Genomic DNA, 17,498 nt, shown 5'->3' on the forward strand with positions numbered 1-17,498 from the left:
GCTTACAGGTACTATCTCTGTGCCACACTCCTTACTTCTCTTATATTTGTAATAGCAAACTACAGTGACATTGACCCATGCTGTTGTACTGTAATTAGGAGTTAGACAGACATTCATGGGTTCACCAGGCAACATAATCCAGGAAATATAATTTAGAACACTGTTTTCTAAGAATTGTCATCTAAGATTTAAGACAAAAATCAGCACTCTAAGAAATGTACTTTCAGGGCGGGGAACCTAAGGCCTCAAGGCCACATGTGGCCCTCTAAGGTCCTCAAGTATGGCCCTTTGACTGAATCCAAACTTCACAGAACAAAGTTTAGAGTCATTCAAAGGGCCACACTTGAGGACCTAGAGGGTCACATGTGGCCTCAAGGATGAAGGGTCACCACCCCCGTATCTACACGAAAGCTAGAGCAAACAGGTACCTGGTAAGAAGAAAGCCACACACATGTGTAAAAAGCTGCTGTGGTCATAAGTCATCCAGGAAGGAGGAAATCTATCCCTCCATCCACAACCCCAAGTCATGTCCACTCAATAAGAAGGGAACATTGCTCACTTTCCAAGAATACTGGAGAGCAAAGGAGGAAAAGAAGGAATCGTGTGACCTTCTCATCTGCCTCTGTATAAGCCATATTCATCATTTTAGCTTAGTATTGGATTGTCCTTTTTTTAAGCAGTGGAGGCCCAGGCTTTGGGCCAAATGGGCCCCAACCTTAGTCTCCCCTTTTGGCTTCTGTAGCATATCACACACACACACACACACACACACACAAACACACACTTTCTCTAATTGGAGTTGTTGCTGTCCTAAGGAATGACTTTCACAAGGAGAAGGGATATTTCTAAAACTGTGGCAAAAAGGGAGAGAAGAAAGGAATAATGCTAATTGGGTTTGAGATGTAGAATTGGACAGAAAAGGGAACTCTAAGCACATAACTGTAATGGGAACAGTCAAAGAGTTTAGAACAATAAAGGATATTAGAGGTCAAATACTTTCTCTAATTTTAAAGTAAACTGAGGTCCAGAAAAAGTAAAATGACTTGTCTAAGAATCACATGAAATAGGAATGACATAAGGTGTATAGGACAATTCGTCCAAATTTCCAAGGTGGGGAGGGGTCATAGGAAATATACATTACATTCTTAGCACACACAGCATAGTTGGTTGTTGGTTATTGTCCTTCGTTTTCGAAGAAAACCAAAACGACATCACTAGGCTAGAGTCAAGTTTCAACATGTCCAACTGTGGCTGATCAGACCAATGCAAGCCAGAATGCTCTACTACAGGTCAGGCACAAATAGTCCTTGTGAACATTTGGGGTGGATATTATGTGGAAATATGTGGACTCCCTAAAACTTTTATAGATTCATAGGCAGCTTAGATATCATTTAGTCTAACTCTATTCCTCTAGAGATGAAGAAGTTAAAGCCCAGAGAGGTTAAGTAATTTGTCTGTCACAAGGAAAGAGCGAAGACTGAATTTCAATCCAGGTTCTCTGACTCCAATTCAGTGAAATATCCATGTTACAGTGCCTTTTTTTTTCTAAATAAAATACCCTATTTTATGTACTGTGTGGATCTAGATTGGATTCAAAATAGGCCTCTGAAAAGCCTTTTCCAAACAAGGTGTTAAGTATTTTACTAGTCGGGTATGAGGAAGGTCTAGCAAATTATGGTTTTAGCTGGGTTCCCATATGTCACAGCCAGCCCAGACTTTTCTTCTGATGCCATTTTCTTTCTTCTGTGACTCAGACAATTACCCATTATCTTCAAGTTTCCCTTGCACTATATTAAACTCATTCGTTGAAATAAATATACTATTAGTTATTTATACCTTAGTGTGAATTTAAGACAATGTGTCTTCTTTACCAGAGATACTTATCTCCTAAGTCTTATGCCTAACTAAAGAACAGAAGACTTTTCTGTTATTCAAAAAATCTCACATCATTGTCTAGAGAGGAAAGATGTCAGATAAGAAGGAAGCCCTTCTTTGGCCCCCTAAAATTATACAATGGAATAATGCCTTAAATTATTACTTTGGCCAATTAAAGGTCAAAAAGAAATGAGACAACAGGTAAGGGGGACGAGAAAGGCTGGTGTCCCAATTTTGGAATATACTCTAATCTCAACACTGACTGCAAAAGTGATCCCTTTGCACTCTCCTTTGTATCCATCTTTGAAGGATCAGACTCTAGTCTGATCACCAGTCACTGTGGATATCAAACACTGAAATTTGTAAGATCTACTTCTGTGACTCCAATCTCTTATAAAGAGAAGGAATACCTTGAGGTAACCTCTGGGACTACAATATAACTGCTTTCATAACCTAGGGAAATCCACTTCAATGTCATCTCCTTAATATTACCATAAAATCACTCCTAAATAAGGAGAATTCAGAAGATCCTGCCATATTTCCTCCAAATAGGTTTCTCTGAATGATTCCAAACAAAAATTATATAAGGTCTAATAATTCTGATCTTGCAGTGGTACTACAGACTCTCAGCCTGACTCACCAAGTCATGTGCTACAAGATCGGCCTAGATTTTACCTCTGAATCACTGCACAGTTTGTATACACAGAAGAGTTATTGTCAGGGCAGGGCTTTCATCTCAGAATAATCACAGTGGCTGCCTTTTGTGCAGCTTCACTGATAGGAAGTTGTTCAAATATTCTACTCTTTGGGCATTCTTAGAAAAAAAATCAGAGTGCAGGTAATGATTTATACCTAAGAGCTAGGTATCTACAGGAGAATCTTAGTTGGATTGGGTTTTTTTTTCAAGTCATGGAGTTTTTAAAAATCATACTCAATGCCATTTTTTCCCACCAACCCAAAGATTGGTTTGTGCCACTGGAATTTCCGTTGCACTGGAAAAACTAAAGCAAATAGTTTTGTGTACTGACGTGTAACACAATCTAGGGGGGAAGAGGAAGGAGAAAGAGGAGGAAAGACATTAATTCTATTGAATGGACAAAGAATGACAGATAGAAGCAATATGAAATGTATCACTTTGCCATATGTGCAACAGATTCTCAATACAAAGGAGTTATTTAAAGATATGTTACTTTAAAGTAAAAAAAAAGCATCAAATTTCAAATATCAGCAGAGAATGATGCTGAATACAGTAGTGACAAAGCAGATGGCCCATATGTCGAGAAAGGCTGCTTATGTTTTCTCTGTTGCTGCGCTTCAAGTCATTCCCCTCTGTGCTGTAGTCAAGTTACCAAAATAAACATGAATTCGAATATCCTTCCTAAACATGGACATGCTGTGTTCTTTTTCAATGTGACCATCACTCCCAACAAACTTAACTGTTTTGAGGACTGCATAGGAGACTGGTGTCATGAAAAAAGAGAATCTTAATGAACAAGAGTGACCTTACCACTTCTGGGAGTAGCCTTGTTGAAAGGTCATGGATGGCTTTGACCACTATACATACAGATGACAGAAGGAATATCACCCCCAAGATCACACAGGCTCTGCAAAGAAACAAGAGGTTGAGAATCTTAATTTGGAATATACCACCCTACAAAGGAAATCAAACAGTGACCATGAAAGGGATAAAGAGTACAATTCTGAAAAGTTTATGGCTCACTGATTTCCCACTGAGTATGCACACAATTCTGAGAGTTCCTAGGAAGGCAAAAATTTAGAGTTAAAAGACACCTAATACACCTTCTAATTCGATACCTTCATTTTACAGTTGAGAAAATTGAAATGCATGAGAGCAAAGTGAGTTTCCCAAGGTCATACATTGAATAAGTAGCTAGGTTCATATTCAAATCAAGGCCTTTGTACTATATAAATGGTTTTTGCTACTATAGTGAATATGTATTTATTAAGCCCCTAGGCACTGTGCTATATCATTTTATTTGAACCTCAAATCAACCCTGTAAGGTAGGCGTTACTATGATCTTCATTTTACAGTGGAGGAAAATGAAGTAAACAGAGGTTAAGTGACTTGCCCAGAATCACACAACTCATAAGTATCTGAGGCTAGATTTGAATTCAGGTCTTCCTGACTCTAGGCCCAAATCTCTATCCAATGTGCCACTTCTGTTACAACATGGCTACCTGATAATTAACTTTCAACTAGACCAGATACCATGGACTAACAATTAAAAATCAGTACAATGTGAAAAGCACTTAAGGAGCTTCAATAAATTCACAAAACCCATGAATGTCAAGAATAGAATGAACTTCCAGAGATTATCCCCCACCTTGCAAAAGAACATTTGAATTTATCCAAATTAGAAGCAACCTAGATTGTGCATCTATTATTGTGATGAACAGCTTAATTTAAGGTAAATAGAGTCGAATATGTTCCTTTGCTTTTTAAACTGTGCATTTCCTACACAATCCTAAAGCAATAAAATTTAAAAGTCAGGTAAACTACTTTGAACAAGTCTAGACAGTTGGGCTCTCTCATGTCTGACACTCACTTTTGTTAAGGGTATCCTACAGGAAGGGTTAGTGTTTCATCATGCAACTGACAAATAAAAATACCAAAAAAGACTATATGCAGCCAATGTATGACATGATTTACCAAAACAGACTCAAGAATTTAGATATTTAAAAGACCCAAGAATTTTGGGAAATAGATGAAGTTTTCTAACTTGTAAAATGGGAATTATACTACTTGCATCACCTACTTTGTGGAGTTATTGAGAGACAAAGGGCTTGTAAACCTTAAAATGCTATAGAAATATGTGCTATTTTTAAAAACAGTCCTTATTAAGTATGCCTAAAGTGTTCCAGATTGTAAGAGGGTTAAATGTCTCAGAGCAGAATAGACTTAACTTCCTCTTTTCAGTCTTCTTTCTTTACGAGGGAGGGAGTCATTTCACGAGAAATTTACTGACAATAAGTCTTAAGACTATATATACCCAGGAGGAAAACATTGACGGAACTTAAAACTCAAAAAGATAGAAACTTCTCTCAAAGCAATAAAGCCATGAAAGTTTGAATCAAAAACAAAAATGAGAAGTAAGAGAGAAGTATGTTTTTCATCTGTACATAGGACCAAAAAAAGCAGGAATTCAGTTCAGCAAACATCTAGTAAATGCCTCTTGTGTACCAGGCATTATGACAAGTGCCAGGGATATAAAGATTAAAAAAAAACAAAACAGTCCTCCCCTCAAGGAGCTTATCTTCCATTGGAGAGAAACAGCATATGCACAAATAAGTATACAAAAATGTAAAAAATAAATTTTAGAAACTAAAAACAACTGAAGAGGTCAAAAAAGGTCTCCTGTAGAAGGTAGAATTAGAATTGGGTCTTTAAGGGAGCTGGGGATCCCAAAAGGCAGAGGGGGGGAGAGAGAACATTCCTAGCACATGAAACAGTCTATGCAAAAGCAAGAAGTGAGGTGTTGGAATATTATTTATGGAGGGGGATAAAGGTAGGGTATTTAGTGTGTTTGTTGAGAGCCTGAGGAGCATTCAACTGGAATCAGTCTGGAAGGATAGGTTGGGGGCATATCGTGAAGGCTTTTAAATAGCAAACCAAGGAGTTTGTAGTTTATCCTAGGGGCAATTGGGAGCTACTAATCTTCTTGGGTAGAGGAGTGACATAGATCTGTGCTTTGGAATTATCAATTTGGCAACTATTCTGAGGATGGGGGGGGGGAAGGGGCGGGGAAGTATATGCAGAGAAACCAATTATGTCTCTATTATAATCTTCCAGATGATTGACTAAACTAATATGGTGGCCATGTAAGTGAAGAGAAAGGGACAGACACAAGACACTGGGGAGACAAAATCAATAAGACTCTAAATTTATTTGGATATGGAGCAGTCAAGAAAAAGTGGTAAAGGAAAGGAAAAGGAAGAGGTAGGGATGACTAAAATGTTGCAGACATGGATGAATGGAATGATAGTGGTATTCTCCATACTACCACCACTAGAAAGAGGGGAATTGGGAAGAGGAGTTCAGTTTAGAGGAAAGAGAAGACAACAAATTTTGTTTTGGATGCAAGGAAAGTAAGATCTTGGTTATGGAACATCCAAATGGAGGTCTGAAGGGAAGGAGAGAAATGAGGTCTGAATTGTACACTTTGGGTGTCACTTGGCAATAGATAATAGTAGAGCTGTGAGAACTAATAAGATCACAGAGAATATACTGAAGGAAGAGGATCCAAGACAGAGCCATGATAGATACATTCATGCAGAGGGGGCAGGCATTAGATTATGAAAAGAGAATGAGAAGGAATGGTCAAAAAGGTAGTAGGAGAGCAAGGACAGAGCAGTGCAACAAAAATTGAGGAAAGATAGTACCAAGGGACAAGAGGCTATTAAGAGTGCTAAATGCTTCAGAGAGGGCAAAAAGGAGAGGGAGACAAGAAAAATCTGTTGGATTTAGCAATGAAAGGATTTCTTATGATATTGGAAAGAGAATTTCAGTTTATTGATGAGGCTAGATGCCAGATTGCAAGGAGTTAAAAAGTGAGTAGAAGATGAGGAAGTTGAGAGAATGAATATAAACAGTTTTTAACTAACACTTTGACTATGAAAGTGAAGAAAGGTATGGGAAAATAACTTAAGGGGGTGGTAGAGTCCAGTAAAGATTTAATGGATGGAGAACTGGGCTAGGCAGCAGGAAAGAAATCAGTGGAGGGAGGAGTAAGAAAGATAGAAAAGGGGAAAAAGAAAGGGGTTTGAAGACTATAATTAAATAACTAAAAGATTAAGCTCTCAGAAGAGCTGGCATTAAGGGCACATGTGGAGGGACTAGTCTTAACAAGGAAAAGGGATACCTCTTACACTAAAATGGTAGCAAAAAGGGAGAGAATTAAGGAATGATGTGGAGGAAGCTTGAGGTATATAATTGGGCAGAAAAGGAAATTCAAAACAGATGGTTCTGATTTTTCAATATAATCAAGGTCCTCTGCTGTGAAAGAAGGGAAGAGATGGGGTGGCTAGGTGGCACAGTGAATAGTGCACCTGCCTTGGAGTCAGGATAGACCTGAGTTCAAATCTGGCCTCAGACACTTGACACAATTACTAGCCATGTGACTTTGGGCAAGTCACTTAACCCCAATTGCCCTCCAAAAAAAAAACAAAAAAAAAAGGGAAGAGGGGGCAAGATAGGTGCCTGAAAGAAAGAAGAGAAGGACTGGCATATAGCAGTGAGGGCCCAATCATATTTAAATTATATAAAATTTTATATAAATCTGCATATGCAGGAGTATTGCTATATGTAACCAAATGTGTATTTCATATCATTAGACTTCCTCTACTAGAATTCAGGTATTCTGTTAGTATATTCCAAGACCACAAATTATATTAGGAAATGCTGATACTCTATTAAACTGATATTATGCCAGATTGTATTAACAAAGCAGAATGATTTAGGCTTCTTAGGGTCAGTTGTACGGAACTGCAAGCCATAGCTTCTCAAATTCAGATTTCTCGATATTCAAACTCAATGCTTCTTAAAATACACAATGAACCTAAAAATCAATGTGGTTAGAGGATAATTCAAGAAATTATCATAATTTCCAAAAAAATAAGATGCAAGGTACAAAAAGAAAAGGATAATTTAATAATGACTGAGAAGTAAAAGTATGAGAGCAGTACATGGCTAGCATTTATATAGCACTTGAAGTTTCCATCATCTCATTTTATCCTCACAACCTAGGAGGTAGGCGGTATTACTATATTTATTTTATAGTTGATTAAACTGAAGCAAACAGAGATTAAGTGACTTGCCCATGGTCACACAACTGGCAAGCAAATGAGGCAAGATTTAAACTTAGGTCTTCCTGATTCCAGATCTAGCAACTGTGACACCATTGTAACAGCTGCCTTTAAATGAAAAAGAATAGAAGAGAGAAAGCAAAAATTAGGTCATGAACAAGTAGCCATTGATCATCAACAAAGCACATAGTCCTGAAGAAGGGTAGAATGAAGAGTTTCAAACTAGGATTTGTTAACAGAGAACTAGGGCTCCTGTTGAAAATTCAAAGTTGGACAGAGGAAGCACCATGGACAGCAGCTCAGTGACAGCATGACAAGGAGGAAGAAATGGAAGGGATTAAGTGATTTTGAAAACCTAAAAAGAAGGGAGGAGGAAAAAAAATGTGTGCTACTGACATGACATTGGAAACAGAATTAAAAAAATAACAAAAGTAGATTTGGTGAACAAGGCATACCTGGGTTAATAAAAACAAGGGGGTCTTTAAGCAGACTCTAGATAACCTTATGGCCAAGTACATTGTAGAGGGCACTCCTGCTTAGGAATAGGTTAGACTAGATGACCTCTAAGGTCATTTCTAAGAGCTGGGTGAAGTATTTGTGCTCCTGCACCCACAACATAATCTAGCATCCTTGTTGCCCTCATCTGTTGAATTGCAAAATAGCACTTTGTGTCTATGACCATCCACTAGAGGTTTTGAGCCTTGCTTAACATGTTACTTCATTTATAAAATAATTAAAATGTGTATATTATGGGAAGTAGAATGTTCTGGCAGTATAAATGTATATTTACCAAAGCAACATTAAAAATTGTCCCTTTGTTACTCTCCTCCCCCAACCTTGCTCCACCCCATCATGGGATGCATCATAGGCAGCTATCTGCTTCAAGGTATATATCTAGTCTCAACTATACATATAGTCTAAATATTTTCTATTTCTTAGGAAGTACTTCTATTCCAAAGTCTTTTGTTTGGTGGAGTGGTGAGGGTAGTGGGGGATTAATCATAATATATGAGGCCTGACAGGCTGCTCTCAGAACATGGGCTAGAACTCTAAAATGAAAACACTCTGAAAGGAGAAAAATATGAATATTTACTTAGGAGAGATTTCAAGGGAAAATATAACTTTTCCTGGAGAATAATTTGGCACTGAAGGGAGAAAAAAAAGCTTCAAGTTTAGACCCCAAGAATTTATTTCTATTTGATCTTGTGCAAAATCACTGGGACTTAATTATTAAACTATCATTTAATCTTGAACTTATGGGGGGAAATGGCATCTAACAAATTCTAAAGGAACACTGCCTGATCAATTTCATTTCCTCAAGAAAGTAACAGAGGGGCATGTTTGTGTATGACAGCTGCAAAGGCAAAAGAATAACTCTTCCCCTTGTCTAGAAACCAATCTAAATATGGGGTAATTTTCAGTTTTAAAAAAATCATTGTGGGGTGGCTAGGTGGTGCAGTGAATAGAGCACCAACCCTGGAGTCAGGAGGACCTGAGTTCAAACCTGGCCTCAGAAACTTAAGACACACAAAAAACTAGCCATGTGAACTTGGGCAAGTCACTTAACCCCAATTGCCCCTCCAAAAAGCAAAAAAAAAAAACAACCAAAAACCCACTATGTCCCAAGAGCTTAACAAAGGAATATGGATAAAATAGGGAGAAAGATAATTATCTCCATTTTTATCATACAAAAAGTCATTTTAGGCATGCTCATATCTACATATACAAAAACAGTGTGGTATAATGTCAAGCCTCGGTACAAGAAAGAACTGGGTTCAGTTCTGGCTTTGGCACATACTGACTGTGTAACCATAAGTAAATTGTTTAACCTCCCAGTGCCCCCAGGCAACTCTCAAAATCTGTAAAATTAAAGACAAGTTACTGATCTCCGAAGGAGTTTGCAAACCGGGAGCTCTTTGAACTGATGAAAGGAACCCATCTTCCTGCCAACTCTCAACCTCAAAAAAAACAAAAGAGTATACACTAAAAGAAATCATGTCCCCTATATGATATAAATAAGATTATGGAATTCTTTTTGTGTCATGAAGGGATTCCTTTGTAAAAGGCATTTCTTAAAGGTTTAAGTGAGAGGGGCTTCCTGGTACCCATCAAATATGTGCTATGCCTGGATGGTCTTAAGTTTTATTTAATTGCTAATGAGCTCCTAAAAATCATTTATTTATCAAAGAGTCTAGGAAGAGGGAGAATAATAAACCTTAAAGTCAAAGTGTTAGGAATCAACTGTCTGATGAAGATCAATCAGAAATTTTAAAGGAATCTTTGAAATGTAGAATAAATCAATAAAGGCCTATTATTTGATTCTGAAAAATTGACTTTACACACAACTCATCAACTTTCCTGTTACATAAAAGAAAGCACACCTGTACTTTCTTGACTATATATCCTTCACTACTGTTCCTGTAAGCTGAGGATCAAAGTAGAAGATGTCTTAAGATACATTTCTAACCCAGGATGCTTGAAATTCTATGTATTTGAAAAGAAAAAAGAAAAAAACTAGTCTCTAATCCTTTATAAACCAAAAGCCTGTAGGAGGTTTTTTAAAAACCATTTTAATTTTCCTTCTAATGCTATAAATTTAAAAGAAACCATCAGCCTTTCTCTAACGTGGTTCTTGGCCTGTACCTTGGCACTTATCTGTTAGTGCAGCTGAAATGTCTATTATTAGTAAAGGAGTATGATGCTATTTTTTAACATTTTATTAATAATGCATTATGTTTATATCGCATCTCTCCTTTCAAGCGCTCAAAGTTCTTTGCATATTAGCTCATAAATCTCTTGGAGGTTCCTTACCAGGATAGTAGTTTGGGGGGGGGGGAGAAGATAAGGGATCTAAACTTGCTTTTTAAACAAGTTTAGTTTAAGAAGTTTTTTTTTTTTCCCAAGGTCACCTATTGATTGCCCATTAATTTAGAAATAGAATCTACATCGCTTAATTTATAGGCTAGTGCTCTGACCTATAGGCCATCAGTCGCTCTCATGTTTAGGGCCATACAAGTGACAATCTTATAACATTCACTCCAAAGACTGATGACATTTGGGACATTGCCTAGATTCTGGTCAGGAATAAGCAGAACAAATGCTGCTTACTCAGTCTCTTCCTTGGTACCTATCTTGGGGAAAAGGTGGAAATGTTTGGGGGAAGGGAGCAGGAAAAGAGCAGATGAAAAATAAAATCCATGTAGCCTGACCAGCAGAGAGTTGAATGGGCACCCAGAATCCTGCATGGCAGTTATACTTCAATGCAGCAGAGGTACAGCAGCCAAGAGAAACCTAGGCAAGAAATAAGCAATCTCCCCCAGTCCACTTCATCTCCCCTGATAAAGGAAGAAGCAGTTTTGGGGAGGGAGTATGGAGGTTTGTAAAGGAATAGACAAGTCAACTGCCACCCACTGCTCTCAAAATTATCTTGTTCTATAGTTTTATAATTCTCAGATTGCCTTGAATTCCAATTACTCTTGTTTCAGACACAATCACTGTTTCCTCAAGAATAGTTAAAAGCTGTCAGATATTTGCATCCTATTTTAAGGGTGAAGGGTGCTAATTACAGATGTGATTGAGAATCACTAAGTGTAATTAGTTGAAAGCATAAATTTTCAGCTCTGAAGGTGGGACATCAAAACCTGCATAGATACTCAACTCCTTACTTCAACTCTCTCCCCTCCAAAAGTACACAAAAACCTTCCTATAGTTGATATTGAACTGAATACCTGGACCTTAACCAATTTATGTACTTGTGGGACTTCGGCTCTTATTAGTAAAACCTAATTTATTTTTAGCTTATATATTCTAAAATATCTGCCTATTTTTAATAGGAGAATGAAATTCAAAAGGTGAGTGATGATAGATTTCTTTCCATTTTCCACTTTTTTACTTCAACTCTAAAATATGCACTTCTCACAATTAATCAAATTAATTCAAATTTTAATGTTTAATATTTGATTTATGATCTTTCATATCAGATTTTAAATTATCAAAACATTCACAATAGAGACCCTTTTAGTTTCAGTAGCTAAGTAGCACAGTGGAAATAGGACTGAACCTGGAGTCAAGAAGAACTGAGTTCAAAACCTACCTAAGAAAGACACTTACTAGCTGCATGACCCTGGGTAAGTCACTTTGATTCTGTCCAACTTCAGTTTTGTCATCTGTAAAATGGGGGTAATGAATGAATAAAGCATTTATTGAGCATTTACTATGTAAAGAACACTGTGCTAGGTGCTGAGGAAACAAAGGGAAAATGAAGAGTCCCTATTTGAAAGGAACTCACATTCTCATGGGAGAAACAACACATGGAAGGTTTCAGCAGCACACCGAATGGAAAGATCCCATGATCCTTAGGGCACAGGGGCAAAGCATCTACCTCCCAAGGCTGTTGTGAGAATAAAACATGATAATACTTATAAACACATTTGCAAACCTTAAAGTACTATATAAATATTTTCCCTTTATTTTGGTAATTTAAAAAATGTGTTTTAAAATTGAATACAAAATGAAAAAAGAATTTTAAAAAATTGCCATGTATATAGAACACAAGAAAGAATTCAATATAGAACAATAAATTTCCATTTCAAGAAAACCTGTATAATAAATACTAAATACTAAAAGCTTCCTAGCTTTTCTTTGCTTCCTTGGAACTCCTTGTTCTCTGCTGTGCGATTTTTATTTATTTTTTCACTCTTTCCCAGCCCTCTGCCTTAAAGAAGGCTACAATTAAGCTTGAATGTGTGTGTGTGTGTATATGTGTATACACATATACATAGATTTCTATAAACATACACATGCACACATATATACTCATACACATATATGTAAGACCATACTATGACTATTTCCACTTATCTGTTTCTCTAAAGGCTATAAAGCCAAACATGAGCAGCTTTCCAGAGGACTGATGCAGTGAACAGCTTTCAAGATTCTGATTACATAGTATAGCAAACTCTCTATTCAATAACAAATCAGAGCAAAACATTCACAGAAAATCAAGGTACAACATTCACAATGTTACAACTTATCACAGAAAATCAAAATATAGCATTCACCATGTCACAACTCAACAACTTATCACTAAAATGACCACATAGTTTTCACCAAAGTGGTCACATAGATTTAAACAAAGTGCATTCATTTAGTCAGTCACAAAATCCTTAATTCAATCACAAAGTACAAAAGTCAAAGTTCTCCACCCCTAGTTCACAGTAAATTATAATCTTCTCAGTCAGTACACAGTATCCAAGTAAAGTCTTCTTTTAGCTTGATTCAAGGCTGGCTCTCAGCTTCCATGGTCCCAGTTCCAGTGTCACCTGGATTCGAAGTCAGGCAGCTCCCAGTTCCTTGTCCAGCTCCTTGTCCAGTTCTTCATCCATACTGAAGTTCATAGTGTTCAGTCTATCTATCTCAAGTCCTTCACAGTTCCTGTTTCTGGAAAGACAAAGCTTAGCAGAGCCACAATAATGTTCATTCACATTGCCAGCACCATCATCAATTCACTATCTGCCTGTGTGTAATGGGAATGCAAATTTGGAAGATCTTCCCTGCCCCTAGGCTAAAGTGCACCTGAAGCCTGGGGTGGGAGGCTTGTTTTTCAGTAGATACTTTTTGATTGGCCAGTGGGTCAATAAGGTTGTTACATTCTCTGAGCCAGGAGAAGGCTATATAAGCCCTGATGTGTAGCTTTGTTTTGGGGGTTCACTTTGAGAAGTGTTCTGTGATTTGATCTGTATTCTGGGAAGCCGTTGTCCAGCCCCCCCTCCGGCTTTGAAAAACCCAGATGTTGAAAGCCAGATGTTGTTTGGTATGGATGTAATGGTTGGACAGTTTGGAAACTGTCTGTTTGATCTGTTTCTGTCTTGATAATTCTGTCTGTGTACTTTGAAGTTTGGGGTGCTGATCTTTTTCCCCTGAACTAGGTAAATGATATACATCTGACTGATTAAAGTAAGCTTGTTAACCCATTTTGAGTTGCTTTCCTTTATCAAAGCAGATCCAAGAACCTGTGTGAGCAGCCACCCTAGGGACGCCAGGGTGCTTGCTGCTACACTGTGAAATCAACACAGATCCACCAACAAGATCTGAGAACTCAACACAAATCATCAACATAGAAATCAACACAGACCCACAAACAAGGTCCAAGAGGTAAGCACACATCATCAGTAAAGTCCCAGGACCTCCAAAACCCTCCTCCAGTTCTTCTGTAAACATACAACCAGAAAATCCTCTTTCAGGGCTTTGAGTAAGGTCTGAGGGCTTCTGTACAAAGTATTACAAACAAACATTAACAGAGAGAGAGCAGACAAACAGAGTGCCAGGATACCACAAATTTTCTCCTTCTTGACTCTGCCACCACAAGAGTCCTCTTCTCAGTTCTGCTGTCTCTAGCCAAGACCTCTCCTTACATATGGTCATTAGCTCCTCTCCTTCCTGTTGCAGGAGTTAATGAGTTCTAGGGTTCACAAGTTGTGGGGTTCACACATTCTATTTCTTAACAGACTTGATACAAGGCTCAAAAGAAACTTGAACTGAAACAAGGTGTTAATTCAATAGCTTACCATTAATTCAATTGCTTACCATTACAAAAGTGGATAGCATCTTCTTCACAAGTCTTTCCATGATTTTCTAAATCTACCAGCTCATCATTTCCTATACCACAGAAATATTCCAACACAACCACATTCTGTCTGAGAGATAGTCTATGAAAGCCTTTTCCCAATTTTCTGCATCTCCTATTTTTGGCGGCATACGTTTTATTCATACAAGAAATTTTTAGTTTAAAATAATCAAAGTTATCCATTTTACACTTCAACAATGCCCACACCTTGTAATCTAGTTTAAGATCTGATAATACTGAATCTGCTTTCTTTACATCCTTTTTCCCCCTGCTTTCTTTGAAGTTCCTGACCTGTTCTTCCAAATGATCTTTGCTATTATTTTTTCTTCACTCAGGCCAACCTCTGCTCCTGGAGGTTGGGTCTTTCCTGAGGTCTTCTCAAGTTGTCTTAGGAGAACAACTGCTTTACCCTGATTTTTGTTTTTGTCCCACTGCTCCAAGTTCACTCTGAAGTGATGTTTTATCTTTTTTTGTGCAGGAAATTTGGAGAGTTGAAAGTTTTCTGACCTACTCCTTCTTCCTATAAATGTTAGTTATTATAAGTAATGGAAATTTAAATTTGTGGCCAATGATGAAAACTAAAAGATCAAGTTATGAAAACAATCTGTATTTATAGATTATTAATAATGGATTGTGTGTTACACTAGCAAGGGTCTTTCTCTGCTTTTGTGTATAAGTGTTGAAAGGCAAGGCAGTCAAGGAAAGCCTTTTTTCAACAGGAGTGGAAGGAGACAGGTAGCAAAATGTGCCATAATATAAATAGGTTTTGCATGAATGAAAACTTTCCAACACAGAAACATAATAATTAATAATAGCTAATATTTATATAGCACTCACTATGTGCCAGGTGTTGTGCTGTTTTACAATTATAATCTCACTTGTTAATCACAACAACCCTGGAGGTAGGTGCTATTATTATTCCCATTTTACAGCAGAGGAAACTGAGACAGACAGAGGTTAAATGATTTGCTCAAGGTCACACAGCTAGTAAATATCTGAGATTGGATTTGAACCCCAGTATTCCTGACTTCATGCCCAGCATTCAATCTGCTGTGCCACCTAGATGCCTGAAGCATATTGCCTATGTCCAAGAAAGGGGGAAACCAAATATTTATTTCTTCAAAATGGAGCCTATTTTAGTAGGTCGAATACTCAAAAGTCTATAAATTAATTTCTGGGGAATTGGGAAAGCTTCTTTGCCCAGGATTATTTTTCCAAAAGGTCTGTGACTGCCTGAAAGTCTTTTATTAGAGATGAATAGAATCCTATTTTGGGAGAAAAAGCCTAAAAATCTTCAAGTCCAAGCCCAAATTCCCCTCAAAGAAGAACCCTCTGTTATAGTATTTCTGAAAGATAGTTTTTCAGTCTCTACTTGAATGTTTCTAAGCACCTGACCAGTTTCAGGATGTGAACTGTCCTGCAGCTGGACAGTTCCACCAGTGGAAAAATTCTTATATAGAGTTCAAATCTGACTCCCAATAATTTCCATTCATGGATCCTATTCCTCTCCTCTACAACTATGTAGAATAAGACTTATCCCTTCTCTACATGGCAGCCCTTAAGATAATCAAAGAGAGTATCTATATTCTTTTATACATGTTAAAAACCTAAAAGTTCATACATTCCTTCATACATTACAGTTTCTAACTTTCTGCCATCTTGGTTGTACTATTCTAAATTCTATGTAAATTATCAGGGTCCCCTTTAAAATATGACCCCCAGAAACAATCTTCTAAATGTGATCCAAACAGCACAGACTATTATGGACCTTTACCTAGACACTAATTCCTTTGGGATAACAAAATGACTATCTTCATTTCATTCATTCATTCATTTAAAAAAAAAGCTTAATAGGGGAGTCTAGGTGGCACAGTGAATAGAGCACCGGCCCTGGCGTCAGGAGGACCTGAGTGCAAATCCAGCCTCAGACACAACACAAAATCTAGCTATGTGACCTGGGAGAGTCACTTAACCCCAATTGCTCTCCCAAAAAAAAGCAAAAAAAAAAAAAATCAAAATATTAAAAATAAAAAGCCTAATATTTAAGAATCAATGATACACACTTTGATTTAGATTCATTTAATTTCTTAATAACAATTACAACAAGGAACCCAATTTACTAAGGAATGTTAATGGATGGGGGATATTAATCTGTGATTTCATTGGTATGTTCAGGAAGCATTCTCATTGACAGAAGAACAATTATTCTGCAACTTCTAGAAGACTAAATGAGGGGGCAGTTAAGTAGCACAGTTGTCTCAGACACTTATTAGCTATGTGACCCTGGGCAAATAACTAAACCCCAACTTGCTCCAAAAAAAAAAAATCTAAAGGGTCCACCTAGTCAATATATGTGTCTGAACTTGAACTTTGACCTTAAATACACATATACCAGGGTGGCTAAGTGGTGCAGTGAATAGAGTACTGGCCCTGGAGTCAGGAGGACCTGAGTTCAAATTTGACCTCAGACACTTGGGCAAGTCACTTAACCTGAATTGCCCTGTCTTCCCCCCTCCAAAAAACAAAGGCAAACAAAAATATGTATATACCTCTTAGGGGTGGGGGACCTGCAGCCTCAAGGCCACATGTGGCCCTCTAGGTCCTCAAGTGTGGCCCTTTGACTGAATCTAAACTTCACAGAACAAATCCCCTTAAAAGGATTTGTTCTGTAAAACTTGTATTTGGTCAAAAGGCTGTATCCAAAACCCAGAAGACTATATGTGGCCTTGAGGCCACAGGTTCCCCACCCTTGCCTTAGGTAATATGACCAAGGTTTATGACTCTAAGTCCAATACCTTATCACCTGTTAGTTTGCTTTACTTTAATGGAGTAAAGCCAGATAGTAACAATGTCTTAAATACATGCCAAAAGTAATACTATGATGATCCTTCTCCTTTGGGAATTTTTTTTTAATTGGTGGCCCAAGCACAGGATCAGAGAGGCATGACAAGATACAAATTTATGTGAAAAAGATCTAGGTACTTTATTGGACTAAAATTGTCAGTATAAGCCCCAATTTGACATGGCAAGCAAAATAGTGAATGCTACCTTAGGTTGAGTAAATGTAGCCATGGTGCCAGAAACGGAGAACTGTGTTCAGTTGCAGCATTGCATATTAGGAAGGACATTGAAAAAATGGAGACTATACAGAGGCAGGCTACCAGGGTGGAACTAA

At 37.6% G+C, this 17,498-nt stretch overlaps 1 long non-coding RNA gene across 1 annotated transcript in view; it reads right to left on the reverse strand.

The window, feature by feature from the left end:
- Positions 1-3,381: 3,381 nt before the first annotated feature.
- Positions 3,382-17,498, reverse strand: part of LOC138146066 (uncharacterized) — a 71,362-nt gene continuing 57,245 nt past the window's right edge. Inside the window, exon 3 of the long non-coding RNA XR_011164376.1 lies at positions 3,382-3,479. This is a non-coding gene — a long non-coding RNA (uncharacterized lncRNA). The remainder of the gene's footprint in view (positions 3,480-17,498) is intronic.

Source organism: Petaurus breviceps, unplaced genomic scaffold (assembly GCF_028583685.1).
Source record: "Petaurus breviceps papuanus isolate PSGF00001 unplaced genomic scaffold, PetGlider_PUasm1.0 90752, whole genome shotgun sequence".
Lineage (NCBI taxonomy): Eukaryota > Metazoa > Chordata > Mammalia > Diprotodontia > Petauridae > Petaurus > Petaurus breviceps.